General features: G+C 39.0%; 1 long non-coding RNA gene across 11 annotated transcripts in view; it reads left to right on the top strand.

Annotated features, from left to right (window-relative positions):
* Window positions 1-20,082, top strand: part of LOC129657650 (uncharacterized) — a 52,569-nt gene that overhangs the window by 12,461 nt on the left and 20,026 nt on the right. For 4 of the 11 annotated variants that reach the window (XR_008716936.1, XR_008716941.1, XR_008716937.1 and 1 more), the window contains exon 3: window positions 15,497-15,639. The exons of the other annotated variants lie outside the window; for them this stretch is intronic. This is a non-coding gene — a long non-coding RNA (uncharacterized LOC129657650). The remainder of the gene's footprint in view (window positions 1-15,496; window positions 15,640-20,082) is intronic. 11 annotated transcript variants of the gene reach the window in all.

Consider the following 20,082-nt stretch of genomic DNA (forward strand, 5'->3'; position numbering starts at 1 on the left):
AGCCATCTGGGAAGCAATGGTATGAACTGATTATTATTAAAGGGAAAATGATACAGCAAAGTAGAAGAAGAATGAGATCAGAAGCACTTCACAATTAAGGTCATTGCTCAGGTATTCTCAGATGACACAGAAGTGGCAGGGAGTCAGAAATAATTGTATACCTCACTAATTTTTAGGGATAACCTCTAATTCCTAAATTAACTCATGGAACAATCTCATTTGAAGTTCAGTACCACAAACTGTCCTTCTTTTAATATTTCATTTAATGCCTTCAAATGAGATTGTAGGTTTCTATGGCTCATATAAAGTGGTGTATTTTTTTTTTTTTTTTGGTATGTCGCTGACCCTTGCATGGTATAATGCAATCAAAGGTGCTCATTTTAAATACCCTGTTGAATTAATCATTTAATGTGGTGACTAGCATATCATTTCCTTAGCACCACATGGTAGACTAGCCACTGGGGCCCTGAATCTTTTCGTTCTAAGGAAGACATTTAAGTGGAGAGCTAGTTTTGCTGCCTGCCCCACTTCCCACCTCCAGGTATTGACTTTGAAAAACTGTTCAAATGTCGATGGTCAGGGGTCAAGATACACCTCGATTATGCATGTAGAATTCAGAAATTGTCTGTTCCCTCCTACAAAAACCTAGATGGAAAGAATAGATTTGGGATTTGAGCAGATCAATGCTGAAATTTTGGATACTCTCTAGAGCAGAACCTTTGCCAGTTTCATAACCAGTTTCACAACCAGTTTCAAAAGCCATAGTCTTTTTTTTTTTTTTTTCATTTTATTTTATTTTTTTTATTTTTTATTTTTTTTAAATTTTATTTTATTTTTAAACTTTACATAATTGTATTAGTTTTGCCAAATATCAAAATGAATCCACCACAGGTATACATGTGTTCCCCATCCTGAACCCTCCTCCCTCCTCCCTCCCCATTCCATCCCTCTGGGTCGTCCCAGTGCACCAGCCCCAAGCATCCAGTATCGTGCATCGAACCTGGACTGGCAACTCGTTTGATGTATAGAACAGTCTTATGGACTCTGTGAGAGAGGGAGAGGGTGGGAAGATTTGGGAGAATGGCATTGAAACATGTAAAATATCATGTATGAAATGAGCCATAGTCTTGTCATACATAAAATGGACATGATGACATCTACTTCATAATACTCGAAGGTGCTGAATGAGGCATGTTGTCACATGATTGTTTAATTATCTTTCCTGCAACATGTGCTGCATCTCAGGTATTTGGGATGTTTACAAATTCCTGTTTAACTGTGTGCACCAACTACAGATACACTCTTCATCAATTCATTGTGTGCTCAAAAAATTCAACCAATTTTGAAAGGGAGGTTTATAGCTTAAGTAGTGAGTGTATCGGAGAAGGCAATGGCACCCCACTCCAGTACTCTTGCCTGGAAAATCCCATGGACGGAGGAGCCTGGTGGGCTACAGTCCATGGGGTCGCTAAGCGTCAGACACAACTGAGCGACTTCACTTTCACTTTTCACTTTCATGCATTGTAGAAGGAAATGGCAACCCACTCCAGTGTTCTTGCCTGGAGAATCCCAGGGATGGGGGAGCCTGGTGGGCTGCCATCTATGGGGTCGCACAGAGTCGGCCACGACTGAAGCGACTTAGCAGCAGCAGTGAGTGTATATATATTTTTGGCTGTGTGATCACAGAGTTATAGAAATGTACTGTTGACTTTTACTGACATAAATTACTTTCCTTATTATTTCTAAATGGTTCTGCAAGTGTAATAGCTGGGGATTTTTTTTTTTTTTTTGAAAAACAAATAAACAAACAGGTTTAGCATGTTCTTAGGGCCTGTCACGGTCTCATTATTTCCTGGCCCGCAGAGGAGAGCTGTGCTAATTAAGTACATTTAATGAGGAAAATTAATGCTTCTTTGGCTGTGTTCTCCTTAAGCTATAACTGTTTCTTTACTTATTAGTGCTTGTTGTAATTATTAACTGTGAACTATGCATTCCAGGAAGGGAAATCTTTCTTCTCTGCCCCTGCCCCGCCCCAAGACTGAAATTACCAGGTAGAAATTTGCATAAAATTACAAGCCAGTCAATTAGCTCTTGAGGATAAAGTTACCACTGAACAGTTTCCTGTAGTGCTGGAGGTCAGAAAAGTTCAGCAGCTTTTGTGGAGCCAATGCTGATTGTGTACCTGTCTTTAGAAAGCTGTTGACAGTCATGTATATTTATGAGTTTTCCTTGGTTGAGAGTTTCATGTTTTCTTTGTCCTTCTTCTCTGTATCTTTGTATCTACCAAACAATGTTTGTACATACACACATAGACACACACGCACACACACACACACACACACACACACACACACACACACATTCACTCACACTCCTTGTTACAAATATGGTGCATTTTTATGACATTTTATGGCATGATTATTTTTCCACCTTTAGCTCCATACCATTGCTTCATTAGTATTTTAAATAAACTGGATTTTTTGCTGTATGTTGCTGTTTACAAGTTATCATTTTGTTTCTGGAGGGTTTTTTTTTTTTTTTTCCCCTCTCAATACATTGTATGACAGATTAATACTGCTGTCAATACATGTGAATTGACTTATCCTTTATTTGTGGATTTGTAGAGCATGTATTTCTCTTCTGAAAGTATACCCCTGATTCCCTGGTTTCTGTTTTTTCAGTGGAATATCCCAGATTGAAGTCTCACCCAATTTATTTGATCTCTGTGCCTTCATTTTTGGTGTATAAAATGGACTTTATGAATGAATTGAGGGCGGTGATTTGTGCATGGTACTTAGCCCAGAGCTTGGTTCGTCTCTTGGCACTGGCTATGGCAGGTACCTCATGAAGATGGGGTCCTGATATGTCTTCTTGAGCCTTGATGGGCTTTGTTATGGCTTTTGCTAACAGGAATGATTCTTTATCCAGCACGGGTAGTTTCCTCCAATCTCTCATTACGCTGTGACTCTGAACTCAGAGTTGACATGTAAATCTTCTGACTACCCTTGAATCTGTGATGCTGGAAAGGTTAAGTGTAATTTTCATGGTCCACTGTCTCAGCTGAGCCTGGGATTCTATTCATTTCCATCAAGACAATCTGTTAGCATCAGTCTTGGATCTTCCAGATTTTCCCTTCTAGCAGCAGAACACCACAGAAAACCCTGCTCATGTTTCACGCCACAGAGGAATTTCTTACCCAAGCTTTGCATGAGTTCCTAACCCACAAAACCTTGAAATTTAAGAAAATGGTTGTTGTTGTATAAGCCACTATGTTTTAGGACAGTAGTAGATAACTGGAAAACTTATATATATATATATATATACACACACACACACACACACACATAAAAGCCACTTATTTATATATAAATATAAATATTTATAAATTTTATAATTTATAGATATAAATTTTATAATTTATAAATATAAAATTATAAATTTTACAAATAAAATATAATTTATAAATATAAAATTATAAAATTCATTTATAAATATAAAAATTTATTTAAAATTTATAAAATTATAAATTTATATATACATTATATAAATATATAAAAATATTTATATATAAATAAGTGGCTTTTGTATGTGTGACATTACTAAAATCAGCTCTTAATACCTGTGGCACTCATGTGAGTCTCTACTACCTGTGGCAAGTCCCCATAGATACTTCCCCTTTTGGAGTCAGTGTTGTGGCTGGACCAGGCCTTGTGGTTCTTACAATGATTGCAAGATGCACGTCAGCAGCAGCCTTCAGAGAGCTTTGAGAAAACATCTGTTACTTCCCAGTCCCAGAGGGTATACCAGGCACATGAAGAGCTACATAGTTAAGGTTTGAGTAGATACACAGGGAACATGGACCTGGGGTTCTGCCTTGACTGGGGTCAAAGGTGGGGTGCCTAGGGTTTTGTGAATCTGCTCTTTATTGGCAAATTTTAAATAAATATAAAATATAAGAGCAGAAATTAGGGCACAGGAGTGGGAAAGTACCAGAGTCCAGCTCCAGCAGCCAGGCATTTAACCTGAAGAGATGGATGGTGTCAGCGAATGAGACAGCCTCTCAAAAACTCTCACAGTTTTTTGGACTGCCTGCTTATTTCAAGCTTATGATTCTCTTTTATACTTTTACAAAAGCATTAGGTCAGAGGTTTGATATTTTCAGTTCCCACTGACCCAGATTTATTTTCTCCATAAATCGTTATTGCTCTTCAGAGTTCCTGCTTCAGAGATTCTCTTGGAATCAGCCTTATCATCTATTATCTACCTCCTCTAATGTGTCCTATAGTTAACTTGTGATTACATTGTAACTCATGCTACATTCTTCAGTTTACTACTTATCTTCCTAAATCCTGTTTGCCCTTAACATCCTGAGCTCACTATCTCTTAAAAAGGCTTCTGGCTCTAATGTCTCTAAAAATTCCTAACTTCTATAAGCTATAGTAAAATATGCTAACTTTACAACATCCCTTAAATCTTTAACTTCTAACTATTTTAATTATTTCTAAGCCCTAAATTCAGTAAACTCCTTTGCCATAAACATTTTCCTCACAAATAGGCTTCAGATAGCAATCCCTCCCATGGCCTCAAGCTATGGCCTATGTGCTCATCCTGGAACGCTCTTTTGTAAAAGTCCTTGAACAAATGTCAGTGATTATATGAATTATTTTCTGTGCACAGCTGCAGAAGGCTTTGTGCCTTCTCATGCTCCTCTCAAGAACAATAAGCACCTTAATATTCCTTTTTCAGTCAACTCAGCAGAGGAGAGGAAAAGACAAGTCAGAATTATAAGGCCTAACTCCTTCATCCTGAGACCGTGCCTGTGGAATGAGGAGAGGGGTCTGGGGCCGTGCCTCCATTTTGTCAGTAATGCCTAACGCGGCTCCCGACAGGAAAGGGGTTCTCAAGCAGGTGTCTAAGTTACTCAGGGCTTTCTAAAATTGGGCTCCATATCTAGTTGTTTATTAGTAGCCATTTCATACACTGGCAATATGCTCATTCAAGATGAAGGTGCTGGAGATGGACTCCTCAGGGTTATCAGACATGTTACAAAAACAAAAGCTTTCTGTCAGTCACTTTCACTGTCCTCTTATCTGTGGTTTACTTTTAGGTTTATGCTTTTTCCTAAGCCACTGAGAACCAATAGTACTTGTAAATTCTAAGTAGAGTTGTGAAGTAATTGAAATTTAAAAAAAATTATAATTAACTTAAAATGCAAAAATTTCTAAAATCTGAGTCATTAAATACACAAGTTTAAAGTTACGCTTCCCTCATAGCTCAGTTGGTAAAGAATCCACCTGCAATGCAGGAGACCCCGGGTCGATTCCTGGGTTGGGAAGATCCGCTGAAGAAGGGATAGGCTACCCACTCTAGTAGTCTTAGGCTTCCCTTGTGGCTCAGCTGGTAAAGAATCCGCCTGCAATGTGGGAGACCTGGGTTTGATCCCTGGGTTGGGAAGATCCCCTGGAGAAGGAAAGGGCTACCCACTCCTGTATTCTGGCCTGGAGAATTCCATAGATTTTATAGTCCATGGGGTTGCAAAGAGTCTGACATGAGCGACTTTCACTCTCACTTTCACTTAGAGTTATGCAAACTAGATTTGAATTTGAGTTCTTCCCCATAAGCTCTGTTGACTTGTGGAACTTCTGCTCTCTTTGACTCATCTGCAAAATGGGGCTACTAGTGACTTACTATGTGGGGTTATATATAAGAATTAAATGAGATAATCTTACAGTGTTAGCATAATGCTTGACACAAATCAGTGGTAATTTTTATATCATGTCAAAGTAGGAAATACTGATGAGATATGTCATAAAAATGTAATATTAGTAAGTGATAATTTATAATTATATCAAAAACATAGTCTATTAATAACTCAGATGAGAGCACTTAAAATTGAGGAATTTGAGTTTTATCCCTTATCTCTTCCTCTGCTTCTGACAAGATTGGGGAAAATGGGGAAATGAAGGGACCAAAAGATAACTAGGATAATTCAGCCATGAATAGTCAAATTCCAACTTCATTTTATCATCCATGTATAAATTAATAAGCGATGGGCGCTTGTAAAGATTATAGTCAATTCTGATGAAATAAAAACAGTGACAAAATCAGATATAAGGAAGTCAAATAAGAAAGCTATGGAGAATTAAGGAGGGCAGACATAATTTAACTCCTTCATGATTCAAATGCACGTTTTTTTCACCTCAAATTTAACTGTGATATTCTGGAACGGGAAAGAGATGTCCCAATCACTTCCCCCCCCTAAAAACAGACAAACATACAAGATCTGTGTCTTGATAAACAAAGTTTAGGCTAGGCTAGGACAACTGGAAAAATGAATAAAGGAGAGTTTGGAGGAAAGATGCAGGAAAAGGTGAAAGTTCAGTTGACCAAGCATAGAATATCAGGGAGGGTGCCTGTTCATAAATCAGCCCAGATTAATCATACTCAATGCAGGGAAGGGCAAAAGCAGAAAAAGTGATTATGATACATGGTTACTAGGGACCTCCATGCTGAAATTTCTGCCTATTTACAGTTTCAGTTCAGTTCAGTCGCTCAGTCGTGTCTGACTCTTTGCGACCCCATGAGCTGCAGCACACTAGGCCTCCCTGTCCATCACCAACTCCCGGAGCCTACCAAGACTCATGTTCATTGAGTCGGTGATGCCATCCAACTATCTCATTCTCTGTCATCCCCTTCTCCTGTCCTCAATCTTTCCCAGCATCAGGGTCTTTTCAAATGAGTCAACTCTTCTCATCAGGTGGCCAAAGTATTGGAGTTTCAGCCTCAGCATCAGACCTTCCAATGAACACCCAGGACTGATCTCCTTTAGGATGGACTGGTTGGATCTCCTTGCAGTTCAAGGGACTCTCAAGAGTCTTCTCCAACCCCACAGTTCAAAAGCATCAATTCTTAGGCACTCAGCTTTCTTTATAGTCCAACTCTCACATTCATACATGACTACTGGAGAAACCATAGCCTTGACTAGATGGACCTTTGTTGGCAAAGTAATGTCTCTGCTTTTGAATATGCTGTCTAGGTTGGTCATAATTTTCCTTCCAAGGAGTAAGTGTCTTTTAATTTCATGGCTGCAATCACCATCTGCAGTGATTTTGGAGCCCAGAAAAATAAAGTCAACCACTGTTTCTACTGTTTCCCCATCTACTTGCCATGAAGTGATGGGACCAGATGCCATGATCTTAGTTTTCTGAATGTTGAGCTTTAAACTAACTTTTTCACTCTCCTCTTTCACTTTCATCAAGAGGCTCTTTAGTTCTTCTTCCCTTTCTGCCATAAGGGTGGTGTCATCTGCATATCTGAGGTTATTGATATTTCTCCTGGCAATCTTGATTCCAGCTTGTGCTTCTTCCAGCCTAGTGTTTCTCATGATGTACTCTGCATATAAGTTAAATAAGCAGGGTGACAATATACAGCCTTGATGTACTCCTTTTCCTATTTGGAACCAGTCTGTTGTTCCATGTCCAGTTCTAACTGTTGCTTCCTGACCTGTATACAGGTTTCTCAGGAGGCAGGTCCGGTGGTCCGGTATTCCCATCTCTTTCAGAATTTTCCACCGTTTCTTGTGATCCACACAGTCAAAGGCTTTGGCATAGTCAATAAAGCAGAAATAGATATTTTTCTGGAACTCTCTTGCTTTTTTGATGATCCAGTGGATGTTGCCAATTTGATCTCTGGTTCCTCTGCCTTTGCTAAAATCAGCTTGAACATCTGGAATTTCACAGTTCACCTATTGCTGAAGCCTGGCTTGGAGAATTTTGAGCATTACTTTACTAGTGTGTGAGATGAGTTCAGTTGTGCGGTAGTTTGAGCATTCTTTGGCATTGCCTTTCTTTGGGATTGGAATGAAAACTGACCTTTTCCAGTCCTGTGGCCACTGCTGAGTTTTCCAAATTTGCTGACATATTGAGTGAAGCTCTTTCACAGCATTATCTTTTAGGATTTGAAATAGCTCAACATCACCTCCACCAGCTTTGTTTGTAGTGATGCTTCCTAAGGCCCCTTTGACTTCACATTCCAGGGTGTCTGGCTCTAGGTGAGTGATCACACCATCATGATTATCTTGATCGTGAAGATCTTTTTTGTACAGTTCTTCTGTGTATTCTTGCCACCTCTTCTTAATATCTTCTGCTTCTGTTAGGTCCCTTCCATTTCTGTCCTTTATTGAGCCCATCTTTGCATGAAATGTTCCATTGGTATCTCTAATTTTCTTGAAGAGATCTATAGTCTTTCACATTCTATTGTTTTCTTCTATTTCTTTGCACTGATCACTGAGAAAGACTTTCTTATCTCTCCTTGCTATTCTTTGAGCCCTGCAATCAAATTGGTATATCTTTCCTTTTCTCCTTTGCTTTTCACTTCTCTTCTTTTCACAGCTATTTGTAAGAAAAATAGGGAAGTAACTCATTTTCATGCTATCTGTTGGTGTTCTGAAGAAACTATAAAAAAAAAGTCTAGCAACAGGAAGATAGCATGGACCAATAAAGAGATATTCATTTAGGAGGAAACTAAACACTACTCTCCTGTTACCATGTCTTTAAACATGTTCACGCACATCTGTAAAACACATAGTTACTAGACCCTTCTTCCTTTCCCCTCCAAAGGTAGCAAAAACTTAAGCCCTTTCTGGATTGCACTTTGCAAAGATACTATAGACACTCGTTTGCATTTTCCTTGGACTTGCCATTTCATAATGGGTGGCTTTTCTGAGCTGTAAAATAAACACTGGTAAGTCCCAGGAATGTGAGAGTGGGTTTCATTGATTATAGCATTGGGGTCATCATGATGGTTTGGTCAATCAGTTAAATTCATTGTTCCCTCTACCAAATAATACCCTGTCTCCCTGAGGGACAGAGGTAGTGACAAAAACACAAGGAGCTTTGAAAGAGACCTGAGGAAACAAGAGTGGTGGAACCTACAAATGAGCTACCATTTTTCAATGTCACTGGCTATATTTTTTCACTGCACTGTGGTACCTATAGCATCTGATGTAGAAGGGAAAGCAGAGTGAAAAACACATTATTTTGAAGGTTGTTGTTTAATTGCTAAGTTGTGTCCAACTCTTTTGTGATCCCATGGACTGTAGCCTTCCAGGCTTCTCTGTCCATGGGATTTCCCAGGCAAGAAGTGGATTGCCGTTTCCTTCTCCAGGGATCAAACTCACATCTCCTGCATCGGCAGGCAGATTCGTCACTGCTGAGCCACCAGAGAAGCCATGTTGAAGATACCCTTTATAATGTTCCTTTTAAAAATAATTTATCTTTGTTGGAATATAAGTGACACATAACATTATATTAGCTTCAGGTGTCCAAATGTAATGATTCCTTATTTAACATATTGTGAAATTATCACCAGAAAAAGTTTAGTTAACATCCATCACCACACATAGTTAGAATTTTATTTTTTTGCAGTGAGAATTTTTGTTTTAAGAGCTACTCGCTTAGTGATTTAAATATATAATTTAGTATTATTGACTACAGTTACTACGCTGTAGCATGGTCTATTTATTTTATATAGTGTTTTTTTGAGGAATTTTATTAAGTCCAAAATGGACAAGTTATATTTTCCAGGCAAATCCTGTAGATTTAGTCCGGGGCTAAATAAATTAAAATATCTTCTGCTGATTGATTTGGACCTGACTTAGGAAAACTAAATATGAAAGTTTCCTTGGTAGACAGAAAATGGTTTATTTTAGATTTATGTTCTCACAGTAACCCTGTTACTGTTTCTTATATAAATGACTGATTTGATGTCTGCTCAGCTCTGCTTGATTCTTTGTAAAGGATATTAATTGGAGATATCGCCATGATACGTATGCTCTTCCCTAAATTAATTACTCAAATTCCAAAATGTACTGTTTATTTACACACCTGCATTTAATACATTTTACTTAAAAAAAAAAATAAAATACAGAGTTTTAGCCCTGTTCCATGGAAATAGCAGCAGTGCTTCATTTTCCTATGTCTGATTGCCTGGTTGTACAGCTGATGGTCAGGGTTTTGTTGTTTGTTGATTCTGGCTGATAAGAATATTGTAAAGAGCACCGATGCCCATTTAACTGTCCTGGCGTTCTGTGTGAAATTAATAGAACTAGGGTGCTGAGGCTGTTGACATTCACTGTACCCTTTTCAATTTTCCTCTTCCAATTTTATGTTTTTGTTGTCTCCAATTTTTCTTTTTTATATTGTGAGTTTATTAACAAATTGAGGTGGGTATAGTTATTTTTCCGCTTTATTTGTCTCTTTAACCTTTATGGTATAATAACATGTTTGAAAAGCTCTTCTTATAAAGAGTTACAGTTTTTTGGTTCTGTTTATCACCTTACTCAAAGTTTTGTGTATTTTTTTTTGTTTCTGGTAGAATTATTTTCAACATTTCTTGTAAGGCACATCTAGTATTGATATATCCCCTCAGCTTTTGTTCGTCTGGCAAAGTCTTTGTTTCTGCTTTGTATCTGAATGACAACTTTCCTGGATAGAGTATTCTCTGGTAACAGTTTTTATCTTTTATAATTTCAAGAATGTCGTTCCATTCTCTCCTGGTCTGTAAGCTTTCTGATAAGAAATCTGTTGCGAGCCTAATGGGGGTTCCTTTGTAGGTTACTATCCTTCTTTTCTCTGGCGGGCTTTATATTTTTTTCTTTGTTATTGACTTTCAACAGTATTAATATAAAGTTTTTTTGGAGAAGGTATTTTCGCATTGAGGTAAGTAAAAGATGCTTATTCCTTGGAAGGAAAGTTATGACCAACCTAGATAGCATATTGAAAAGCAGAGACTTTACTTTGCCAACAAAGGTCCATCTGGTCAAGACTATGGTTTTTCCAGTGGTCATGTATGGATGTGAGAGTTGGACTGTCAAGAAAGCTGAGTGCCGAAGAATTGATGCTTTTGAACTTGGTGTTGGAGAAGACTGTTGAGAATCCCCTGGACTGCAAGGAGATCCAACCAGTCCATTCTAAAGGAGATCAGTCCTGGGTGTTCTTTGGAAAGACTGATGCTGAAGCTGGAACTCCAGTACTTTGGCCACCTGATGTGAAGAGCTGAGTCATTGGAAAAGACCCTGATGCTGGGAGGGATTGGGGGCAGGAGGAGAAGGGGATGACAGAGGATGATATGGCTGGATGGCATCACCGACTCGATGGACATGAGTTTGGGTGAACTCCGGGAGTTGGTGATGAACAGGGAGGTCTGGTGTGCTGCAATTCATGGGGTTGCAAAGAGTCGGGCACGACTGACTGACTGAACTGATTCAGTTCAACTTTCACATCCAACTCTCACATCCATACATGACCACTGGAAAAACCATAGCCTTGACTAGACAGACCTTTGTTGGCAAAATAATGATTAGATGTTCACTCATCTTCATGGATTTGTATATCCAGTTCCTTCCCCATTTCTCAGCTTTCATTTCTTTAAACTCTCTGCTTCCTTCTTTTTCTCTTCTTTTGGAATATCCGTTACCCTAAGATAGCCCTTCCTGAGAGTCACATGGCTCTCATAGAATTTTGTTTTCTATGTCTTATTTCTTTTTCCTCTCATAACTTGTATCATTTCTATATTTCTGTCCTGTGAAAGTGTTAGTCACTCAGTCGTGTCCAATTCTTTGCAATCCCATGGACTGTAGCCTGCCAGGCTCATCTGTCCATGAGATTCTCCATGGAAGAATACTGGAGTGGGTTGTCATGCCCTCCTCCAGGGGTTCTTCCCAACCCAGGGATTGAACCCAGGTGTCCTGCATTGCAAGCAAATTCAGATTTGCCATCTGAACAACCGGGGAGATTTTTTGTCTTAGAGCTTGATGATTCTCTCTTCAATGTGGTCTTCTTAATTTCCACTGCTTTCTAAAATATTTTTCATCTTATTTCTTGAGTTCTTCAGCTTCTGAAGAACTTTTTGGTTTTGAATTTCTGTTTGATTATTTTTTAGAGTTTCAGTCTCTTTGGTAAAGTATTCCTCTGTTTATTACTTTTATTCCCAACCTCTTTAAAATGCCTTTCTGCGTTTTTCTTGTTGCTCACTGAGTTTCTTCCTGACAGCTATTTTGAATTCTCTGTCAGCTTTGTTGGTTTCTGGAGAATTGTCATTTATTTTCTGTGGTGCAGTGTGACTGCTTCCTCATGATACTTAATGAATTGTCCTGTCTCTGCATTTGAAATGAAAGGTTAGATGTTACAGTTCTTTCTTTTGTTTGTTTTTTTTTTTTTTTTTTTTTTGGTAGGTGGCACTATAACACAGATTTTTGGTTTCTCTTACTGAGTGCCTCTGGTTATATTTGAGACCTGGCATGTTCCAGCCTCCACAGTCTGTCTAAGAACTGTGGCTCTGGGCCTTCCTTGCAGCTTCTTCTGCATCTGGGGTCATTGCTGCCTTGCTTCTGCTGTAGCTGCTGTTGTCACTGGGATGGTGGGCTCTTGCCTCATGTCCAGGATCCCCTGAGTCACAGGCTTGGCTGCTGTAACAGGAGGAGGGTGGCCAGGGATATCCCGATTGTACAGCTGCCTCCTCTCTGTGTCTGGTGTGATGGCACAGGATCTGCCATCGAAAGTGGAGGGGCAGGGGCTGGAGTCATGGGCATGTCGGCATGGGAGGGACTGGATCCAGGTCCCACTGCCCCATTCCCTGTGGCCAGGGTGTGGCTGTGGAATGGACGCTGGAGCTGTGTATGCCACCTGCCCTACTGCTCCTGGTTCTCTGAGGCTGTGGGCTCAGCTGCCATGGTCAGAGGGCTGGGACTCCAAGACACTGACTCTGCTGCTCCCTTGGTTCCAGCTCATCGGTGTGTTTCAGTCCTCCCACCTTTGGATGTGTAGGGGTCGATGCATTGGGAAGTTCTCTGGCCTCCTGTTGTGTTGGGTAGAGGCACCTTTTAGATTCGGGGATGTTTTTCTGGCTATATATTGAAGAGGATATTTAAAGGTAGTGTTTTACTCTGGCATGTTGCTCACCTCCCTGGATAGAGTATTCTTGGTTGTAAGGTTTTGTTTTTCCTTTCATTGCTTTAAATATATGAATGACCTGTGAAGCTCCTGTTGAAGAGTCAACTGACAGTCTTGTGGGAGTTCCCTTTTCCCTTGCTGCATTTAAGATTCTCTCTTTAATTTTTGTCATTTTAATTGTGGTGTGTCTTGGTGTAGATCTGTTTGGGTTGATCTTGTTGTGACTGTCTGTGCTCCCTGGTCCTGAACGTCTGTTTTTTTTCACCCCCAGGTTCGGGAAGTTTTCAGCTCTATTGCTTCAAATAATTTCTCTGACCCTTCTCTCTCTCTCCTCCTTCTGGGACGTCTATGATGTGAATGTTCATATGCTTGATGTTGTCCCAGAAGTCTCTTAAACTTTCCTTTTTAAAATATTTTTTTTCTTTTTTAAAATTTTTTCTTTTTTTTTTTTCTGTTCAGCTTGGGTGATTTCCACTATTTTATCTTCCAGTTTCCAGATCTATTTCTTGGTATCTTTTTCACCTGCTGTTGATGCCTTCTATTATTTCAGCGGTTATATTCGTCAGCTCTGTTTGGTTCTTTCTATTTTCTCTTTGTTAAACTTTTCACTGTGTTCGGCCATTCTTCTCCCATGTTCATTGAGCATCTTTATGATTATTACCTTAAACTCCATATTAAGTAAATCGTCTATCTCCACTTACCTTAGTTCTTCTAGAGTTTTATATTGTTCCTTCACGTGGAACATATTCCTCTGTTGCCTTAGTTTGCCTGAGTCTCTGTTTTTATTTCTGTCTGTTAGGTATGTTGGTTACATTTCTTAACCTTGGATATACAGCCTTATGTAGCAGACGTCCTATGGTGTCCAGCGGCGCAGTCCCCCCCTGTCAGCAGAGCTATATGATCTAGGGATGCTCCTATGTGGGGTGCTGCTGCCTTCTGATGTGTGGGGCTGGGTCTTGGCACGACTGATTGCAGTGCCCCTGGTCTGATCTGATCCTGATACTCTGGTGGGCATGGCTGGGTCCTGGCAGCTGCTGTCATATCTGGGGGGTCTTGATTCTGGCCTGCTGGTGGGTGGGGCCAGGCCCTGGGCAGCTGCTGGCTCTGGGACCTGGGGCTGTGCCAGTCAACTGGTACATGGAGTCTTTCCAGCACAGTAGGCTATGAAGCCAGGGGTGTCTGAGCCTATCCTTGCCAGTTGGTGGGCAGTGCCAGGTCTCAAGGCTGCTTGCTGGGAGCCCAAGTGTAGAGTCGCCCTGGTGGTAGGTGGGACTGGGTTTCCACTTAGCTGGTTGCGGGGCTGAGGGTATCAAGGACTTGGACTGACTGGTGGGCAGTTAAGCTTCTTTTCCAATAGGCTAGAAGGAACACTCCAAAATGGTACTTGCCAGCACCAGTGTCTTCCTGTAGAACGATCTCCCCCAGAAGGCTGCCACCAGCATCTGTGTCCCCCCAGGGACTCCCAGTTGCGTCTTGGTTCTCTGGAGGTTCCCCAAGATCAGCAAATGTGTTTAATGCAGGTTCCTTTCAAATTATTTCCTCTGCACCTGGTCTCGCGTGTATAAGAAACCGTGTGTGCCTTTTAAGAGCTGAGTGTGTGTTTCCTACAGCCCCCAGGCTCTGCTGTTTGTACACCCTGCTGGACTTCAAAGTCAGATATTCTCGGAGCTCATATTCCTGGTCTAGGTCCTCAGGCTGGAAAGCCTGATGTGGTCTTGGACCCCTCAGTCCTTGGGGAGAACCTCTGCAGTTATGACTGTACTCCCACTTATGGGTCACCTTTCCTGGAGGTGTGGCTCTTGACTATACTATACCTCTGCACTGCTACCTGTCTCACTGTGGCTCTCTTTTGATATCTGTTGGTGTGGGAAACGTTTTTGGTCAGTGTCACATTGTTCACCTTGATGGTTGCTCTGTAAATAGCTGTAATTTTGGTGTGAGAGTGGGAGGAGGGGAGCTCAAGTTCCTTCCACTCCACTCAGTTGGCCACTCCCCATTAGTTCTCAGAAATCTGAAACCAAGTGTTGGTCAGGGCTGCGTGCCTCCTGGGAGCTCCTGGGAAATAGTCCTTGATTTCCAGTGTCTGGATGCTGCCTGCATTCCTTGGTTCATGGCCCTTTTTTCACATCACTTCACTGTCTTGCTCCCAGAATCCTATCTCCTACTGTCTTTTGTAACTTTAAATAAGAGGCAGTAACAATGGGGAAATAAAAGGACATTAGCTTTAAACAACAATTTATATCATCTGGAGAGTGTATTCTCAATTGAAAAACTGCCTAAACTTTGGCAAATAGTTTTTAAAAATCATAAAAACAACTTTGCAGGTCTCAACTGATAAACTTTAATAATAACACTATTATTAGTAGAAATAAAGCCATGTTTCTAAAAAAAAAAAAAAATCTTACTAAATGTCCTGCTCTTTGATGACTTTATCACCATTCTTTCAAATAATGTTCTTTCTTGCTTGTTTCCAAGTTCAGCAGAATGTGATAATATACAGTAGCTGGAATGTCTATTTTCAGTTTGCATTTTTTTTTTTTTTTAAGATTACCGGGCACATTTACTCTTCTGACATAGAACGAAAAGTTCACAGCATCAATGTGCCATTTGAAATATGTTGAACGACTTGCTGACATAAGGAATGTACGATAATATTTTAATCAGTTTGCCTGCCAACTGGAGACTTTAGGTAAATGAATCCTATCAGTTTCAATTTAGTAGAGCTCTTTTATAAGGCATATTAAATTTACTTGAAAGTAATGACCAAATTTTTAAGGAGGATTCAGTGAAAGTTGCACACATTTCTCCCCCAAACAAGTTTTCCTTAGAAAGTTACAAATTAAAATAAAGGCTAAAGGATAGTAGTTCCTGAATATCTCTAATAGTTTATAGATGTTTTATAATATTTTCAAGTATGAGGTAAATGAATGTTCCAGAAAATATATTACTGTATATATAACATACAAATAATATACTATATTATATTATAATAGTCAAATGAATAGAAATATGGTTAGCATAGTGACTTTAAAATTTTACAGCTGTTTACTGTTTTAAATTTTATGTGCATTAGATTCAACTGTTTAATCAAAGAGAAAGAAGAAAATAATTCTGCTCTTGGTGGCCATACCAAGATCTCTAGTCACTCAGTTTTTTCTATCTCGCCCAGTCTTGTGTTTGCATTGAGCTCCTTCCAGTCAGCTGTTCAGTGCTTTATTTGTCCCTAGCCTAGATTCCCAAGCTCTTTGCTGTTCCAGTATATTCATGCCAGTCTCCAGCTCTGCATCCTTTCCAAGAGTATGGCACCCTGCAATAACTGGAGGGGCAGGCAGAGATCCCGTCTCTTTCTAAGGCACTTGTTTGGGCAGCTGAGGCAACTGGGCTCCATCTGTAGTTTCTGCCTTGTCTCAGTCTCGTGAGGCAGGCTGCACTGAAGGAGCTTTAATTCTCTACAGTAACGTGGCATTCTTGGTTTGAGACCCAGTTAGACCTTATGCCCTGGGTCTAGTCTTTCAATTCTGATCTTACCCATTTTTCTCGAGTCGTTTTGGTACCCTGTTAGAAACCTCTGCTCTGTTCTTTATGTCTCACCTAGATTTGTGTCCTGTGCCAGATTCCAGTCTGAACTGATGTCCTGCTCTCTGCTGCGAGAATTATATGACATTTTCTCCATTTGTACATCCTCTCACATCTACTTCAATATCAGTGCTAGATTTTTAATGAACCTTGTACTCTTCTGGCGGGTTTCTGAAGAATTTGTCCAATAAGATTTCTATCATTTGAATAATTCACCTGTTATCTTCTAAACTAATAATTTTATGATTGCATTTACATGTTATAAGTCAACTATTTTGTTATCAAATTTATATTACATTTTTAGATTATAAACATTTTTGTTTTGTTCTGGATGAAGTTCAGCCTCTTCTGTGTGACAACCTGTGCATTCGGTCCCCTTGCTGGGCGGTCACTGCCAGACTTCACCTTCCCTGATCACGGCTGTTGCTTCAGGGAGCCTCCAGGTGTCTGAGTTATCACATTCTCTCGTAAGGTGACACAAGTATAACCGATCACTGTTTCAGCTTAAAGTAAAGTAAAGTAATGGCTTAGACGGTAAAGCGTCTGCCTACAATGAGGGAGACCCGGGTTCAATCCCTGGGTCAGGAAGATCTCCTGGAGAAGGAAATGGCAACCCACTCCAGTAGTCTTGCCTGGAAAATCCCATGGACGGAGAAGCCTGGTAGGTTACAGTCCATGGGGTTGCAAAGAGTCGGACACGATGGCATCTTAAAACATGCGCTCATAAATTAGTTATTTCTGTTATGTCCTATTTGTATTTACATACACACAAGTGCACGTATATAGATGCATATGTGTTGTTTATGTGTGTATTATGTTCTAAAGGCTCTGGTGTAATTTGTCAAACTTGCATTCTGCCCCTACCCCGACCCCATACAGCCAAACTCTGGAGAAATGTATTTTCTAATATATGTAGTTCTTAAATATGAAGTACTGATTCAAATGCCATCACTTTTATTTTTTATTTTTTTTTTTTAATTTTATTTTATTTTTAAACTTTACATAACTGTATTAGATTTGCCAAAATGCCATCACTTTTAGAGAAGTCCCATTGAAAATCAAAGCAAAATTTCTTGTATCTAGATTTAACTCCAGATTGTATCACACTGTGCAGACATTTAGAAAATCTATTTTGTGTTCATGTACTTGTAAAAGTAAATTGTCATTATTGTAAAATTGTTAACCAAGGCATAAATTTCAGTTTCCTTTACTTTTAGGAAATGGCTCAGTCTTCTAATACTTTTCATTTATATACTTCAATAAATCTGCTAAACTTTCTATCTTTGTGGACATTTTTAAATTAAATTTGTTTGCACACTTTCCGATATATAAAATACAGATATATTCAGTAGGTGTTATATTCATTAGTAAAAGTTTTAAGTTTTCTTGTTCAAAAAGTATGAAATGAAAAAAAAATTGTTAAAGTAAAATACTACTCTTCTTAATTACTAAAATGAATTCAAGCAAGTGTCCCCCCAAATTATTGATGTTAGTGACAAAAATGACTTATTCAATAATGAGGCTTAATGTGTTACTCATAACAGATTAACATTGATTCTTTTTTCTTTTGTGGAATATTAATAAACATATTATCAGAAAATAGCATCTTTTACTTTATAAAATTGTATTAGTCACAGTCCTCTATTTAGAAACTAGTTTACACATAAGGTAGTAAAATTGTGCAGTGTTTAATTTTGTATATTAGCTTAAATTATAAATGGATAAAAATTATAATTTGTGGTAAAAGGAACATTTTCAAGTACAGGGTTAAAGATGTTCTCCACATATTCGTTATACAAATATTAAAATTGCTCTGTGAGTTATCCAGTATACATTCAGAAGATTAATTGACAGTTTAAGAGAAAATTTAATAAAAGAAGAATAGAACAGTGGTATTAGTTTATTCAAAAATGATACTCGTTTATTCAAAAATATTTACTTATTGGTTGCTGTTGACCATGAACTGAGGTCATAACCACAAACAAAGCAAATGCATTATAAGCTTATGGTTTAGTGGGAACATCAAATAATTATAAAAATAAATATCCATTTACAGACTGTACTACATACTTGAAAGATAAGTTACAAATGTCATGAAAGTTGTAAGGCATTCAGTTAATTTAGAATGGGGTTGGTTATAGAGATATAGGAAGATTAGAAGACTCTTATTACCACAGCTGCTTTCATAAAAATCTTTCAGGATTAACTCAGTAATACATTTATATTTTATAATATCAATTTTATACTTGTATTTTGCATATAATAATATTTTTATTTTTCCATTACAAAATAAACATTCTCAAATTGGAATCAGAAATATATGTGTGTGCATGTATATATACATGCACTGCTGCTGCTGCTGCTAAGTCGCTTCAGTCGTGTCCGACTCTGTGCGACCCCATAGACAGCAGCCTACCAGGCTCGCCCCTCCCTGGGATTCTCCAGGCAAGAACATTGGAGTGGGTTGCCATTTCCTTCTCCAATATACATGCACACACACACGCATATATATATATATATATATATGCCTCATAAAACATGATAATCAGTGTTGTAGAATGGTCATCCTTCAACCTAGTTCAGGTTTTTCTAATGAGATGCTATTTAAGGTAATTCTGTCTGGTGCTATGTGCAAATTTGAACTAATTTGTGAAATTATTAACTGAAATTCATGTAAAAGTGACTTCCTCTTAACATTGTATTTTGACATACTGGGTCCTCATGATACTAGTGGAGGATTTGGAATCAGAGCAAGGAGGTAGCAAACGTAGGAAATGGCCACAGAAGTAGGAAAAGCCATGCAACTTGTAAGGAGAGTGGATCAATAATGTTTAAATACTCTCCTCATAGTGAAGTGCTAACACTTTTATAGGATATTAGTGAAGCAGTGGCAGTGAAAAAAAAGGAATGGAGCAAAGATGAAAATGACAATAGGCAATATTTATTGATATTTAACATGTGTAAAGAATTGTGTTTAATGCTTTATATTCTTTATTTATATCCTCACAAGGTTATTACTCTTATTTTTAGTCCATCAAGGAGAAAAGCACTAAGATTTAGAAAGTTTGAGTAACTTTCCAAAGTTGATTTAGATAGTTAGTGGATCTGGAGGGTAAAAAACATGTCCTTCCAAATGATACTCATCTCCTACTCTCAATCCCTGGAATTTTTGAATGCTACTTTAAATGGCAAAAGGGAGGGTCTTTGCAGATATTTGAAGTAAAGGACATTGACGTGGGAAGATATCCTCGGTTGTCCACATGCATCCTTATAAGAGGAAGGCAGAGTGGCATTTTACACAGTGGCTCATGGAAGAGAGTGTCATGGGACCACAGAAGCAGAGACTGAAAGAGGTATGGTCACAGAGAATGCTGGCAGCCCCTGGAAGCTGGAAGGTGCAAAGAGCAGGTTCTCCTCTGGAACTTTCCCAGGGAGCACAGCCTTGCTGACACCTTGGTTTTGGTTCAGTGACACTAATGGTGGATTTCTAGTCTTCAGAGCTGAAAGATGAAAACATTCTATTGTTTTTAGCTTCCAGGGTTGTGGTAATTAATTT

The sequence above is a fragment of the Bubalus kerabau genome, chromosome 7 (genome assembly GCF_029407905.1).
Source record: "Bubalus kerabau isolate K-KA32 ecotype Philippines breed swamp buffalo chromosome 7, PCC_UOA_SB_1v2, whole genome shotgun sequence".
NCBI classification, from domain to species: Eukaryota; Metazoa; Chordata; class Mammalia; order Artiodactyla; family Bovidae; genus Bubalus; species Bubalus kerabau.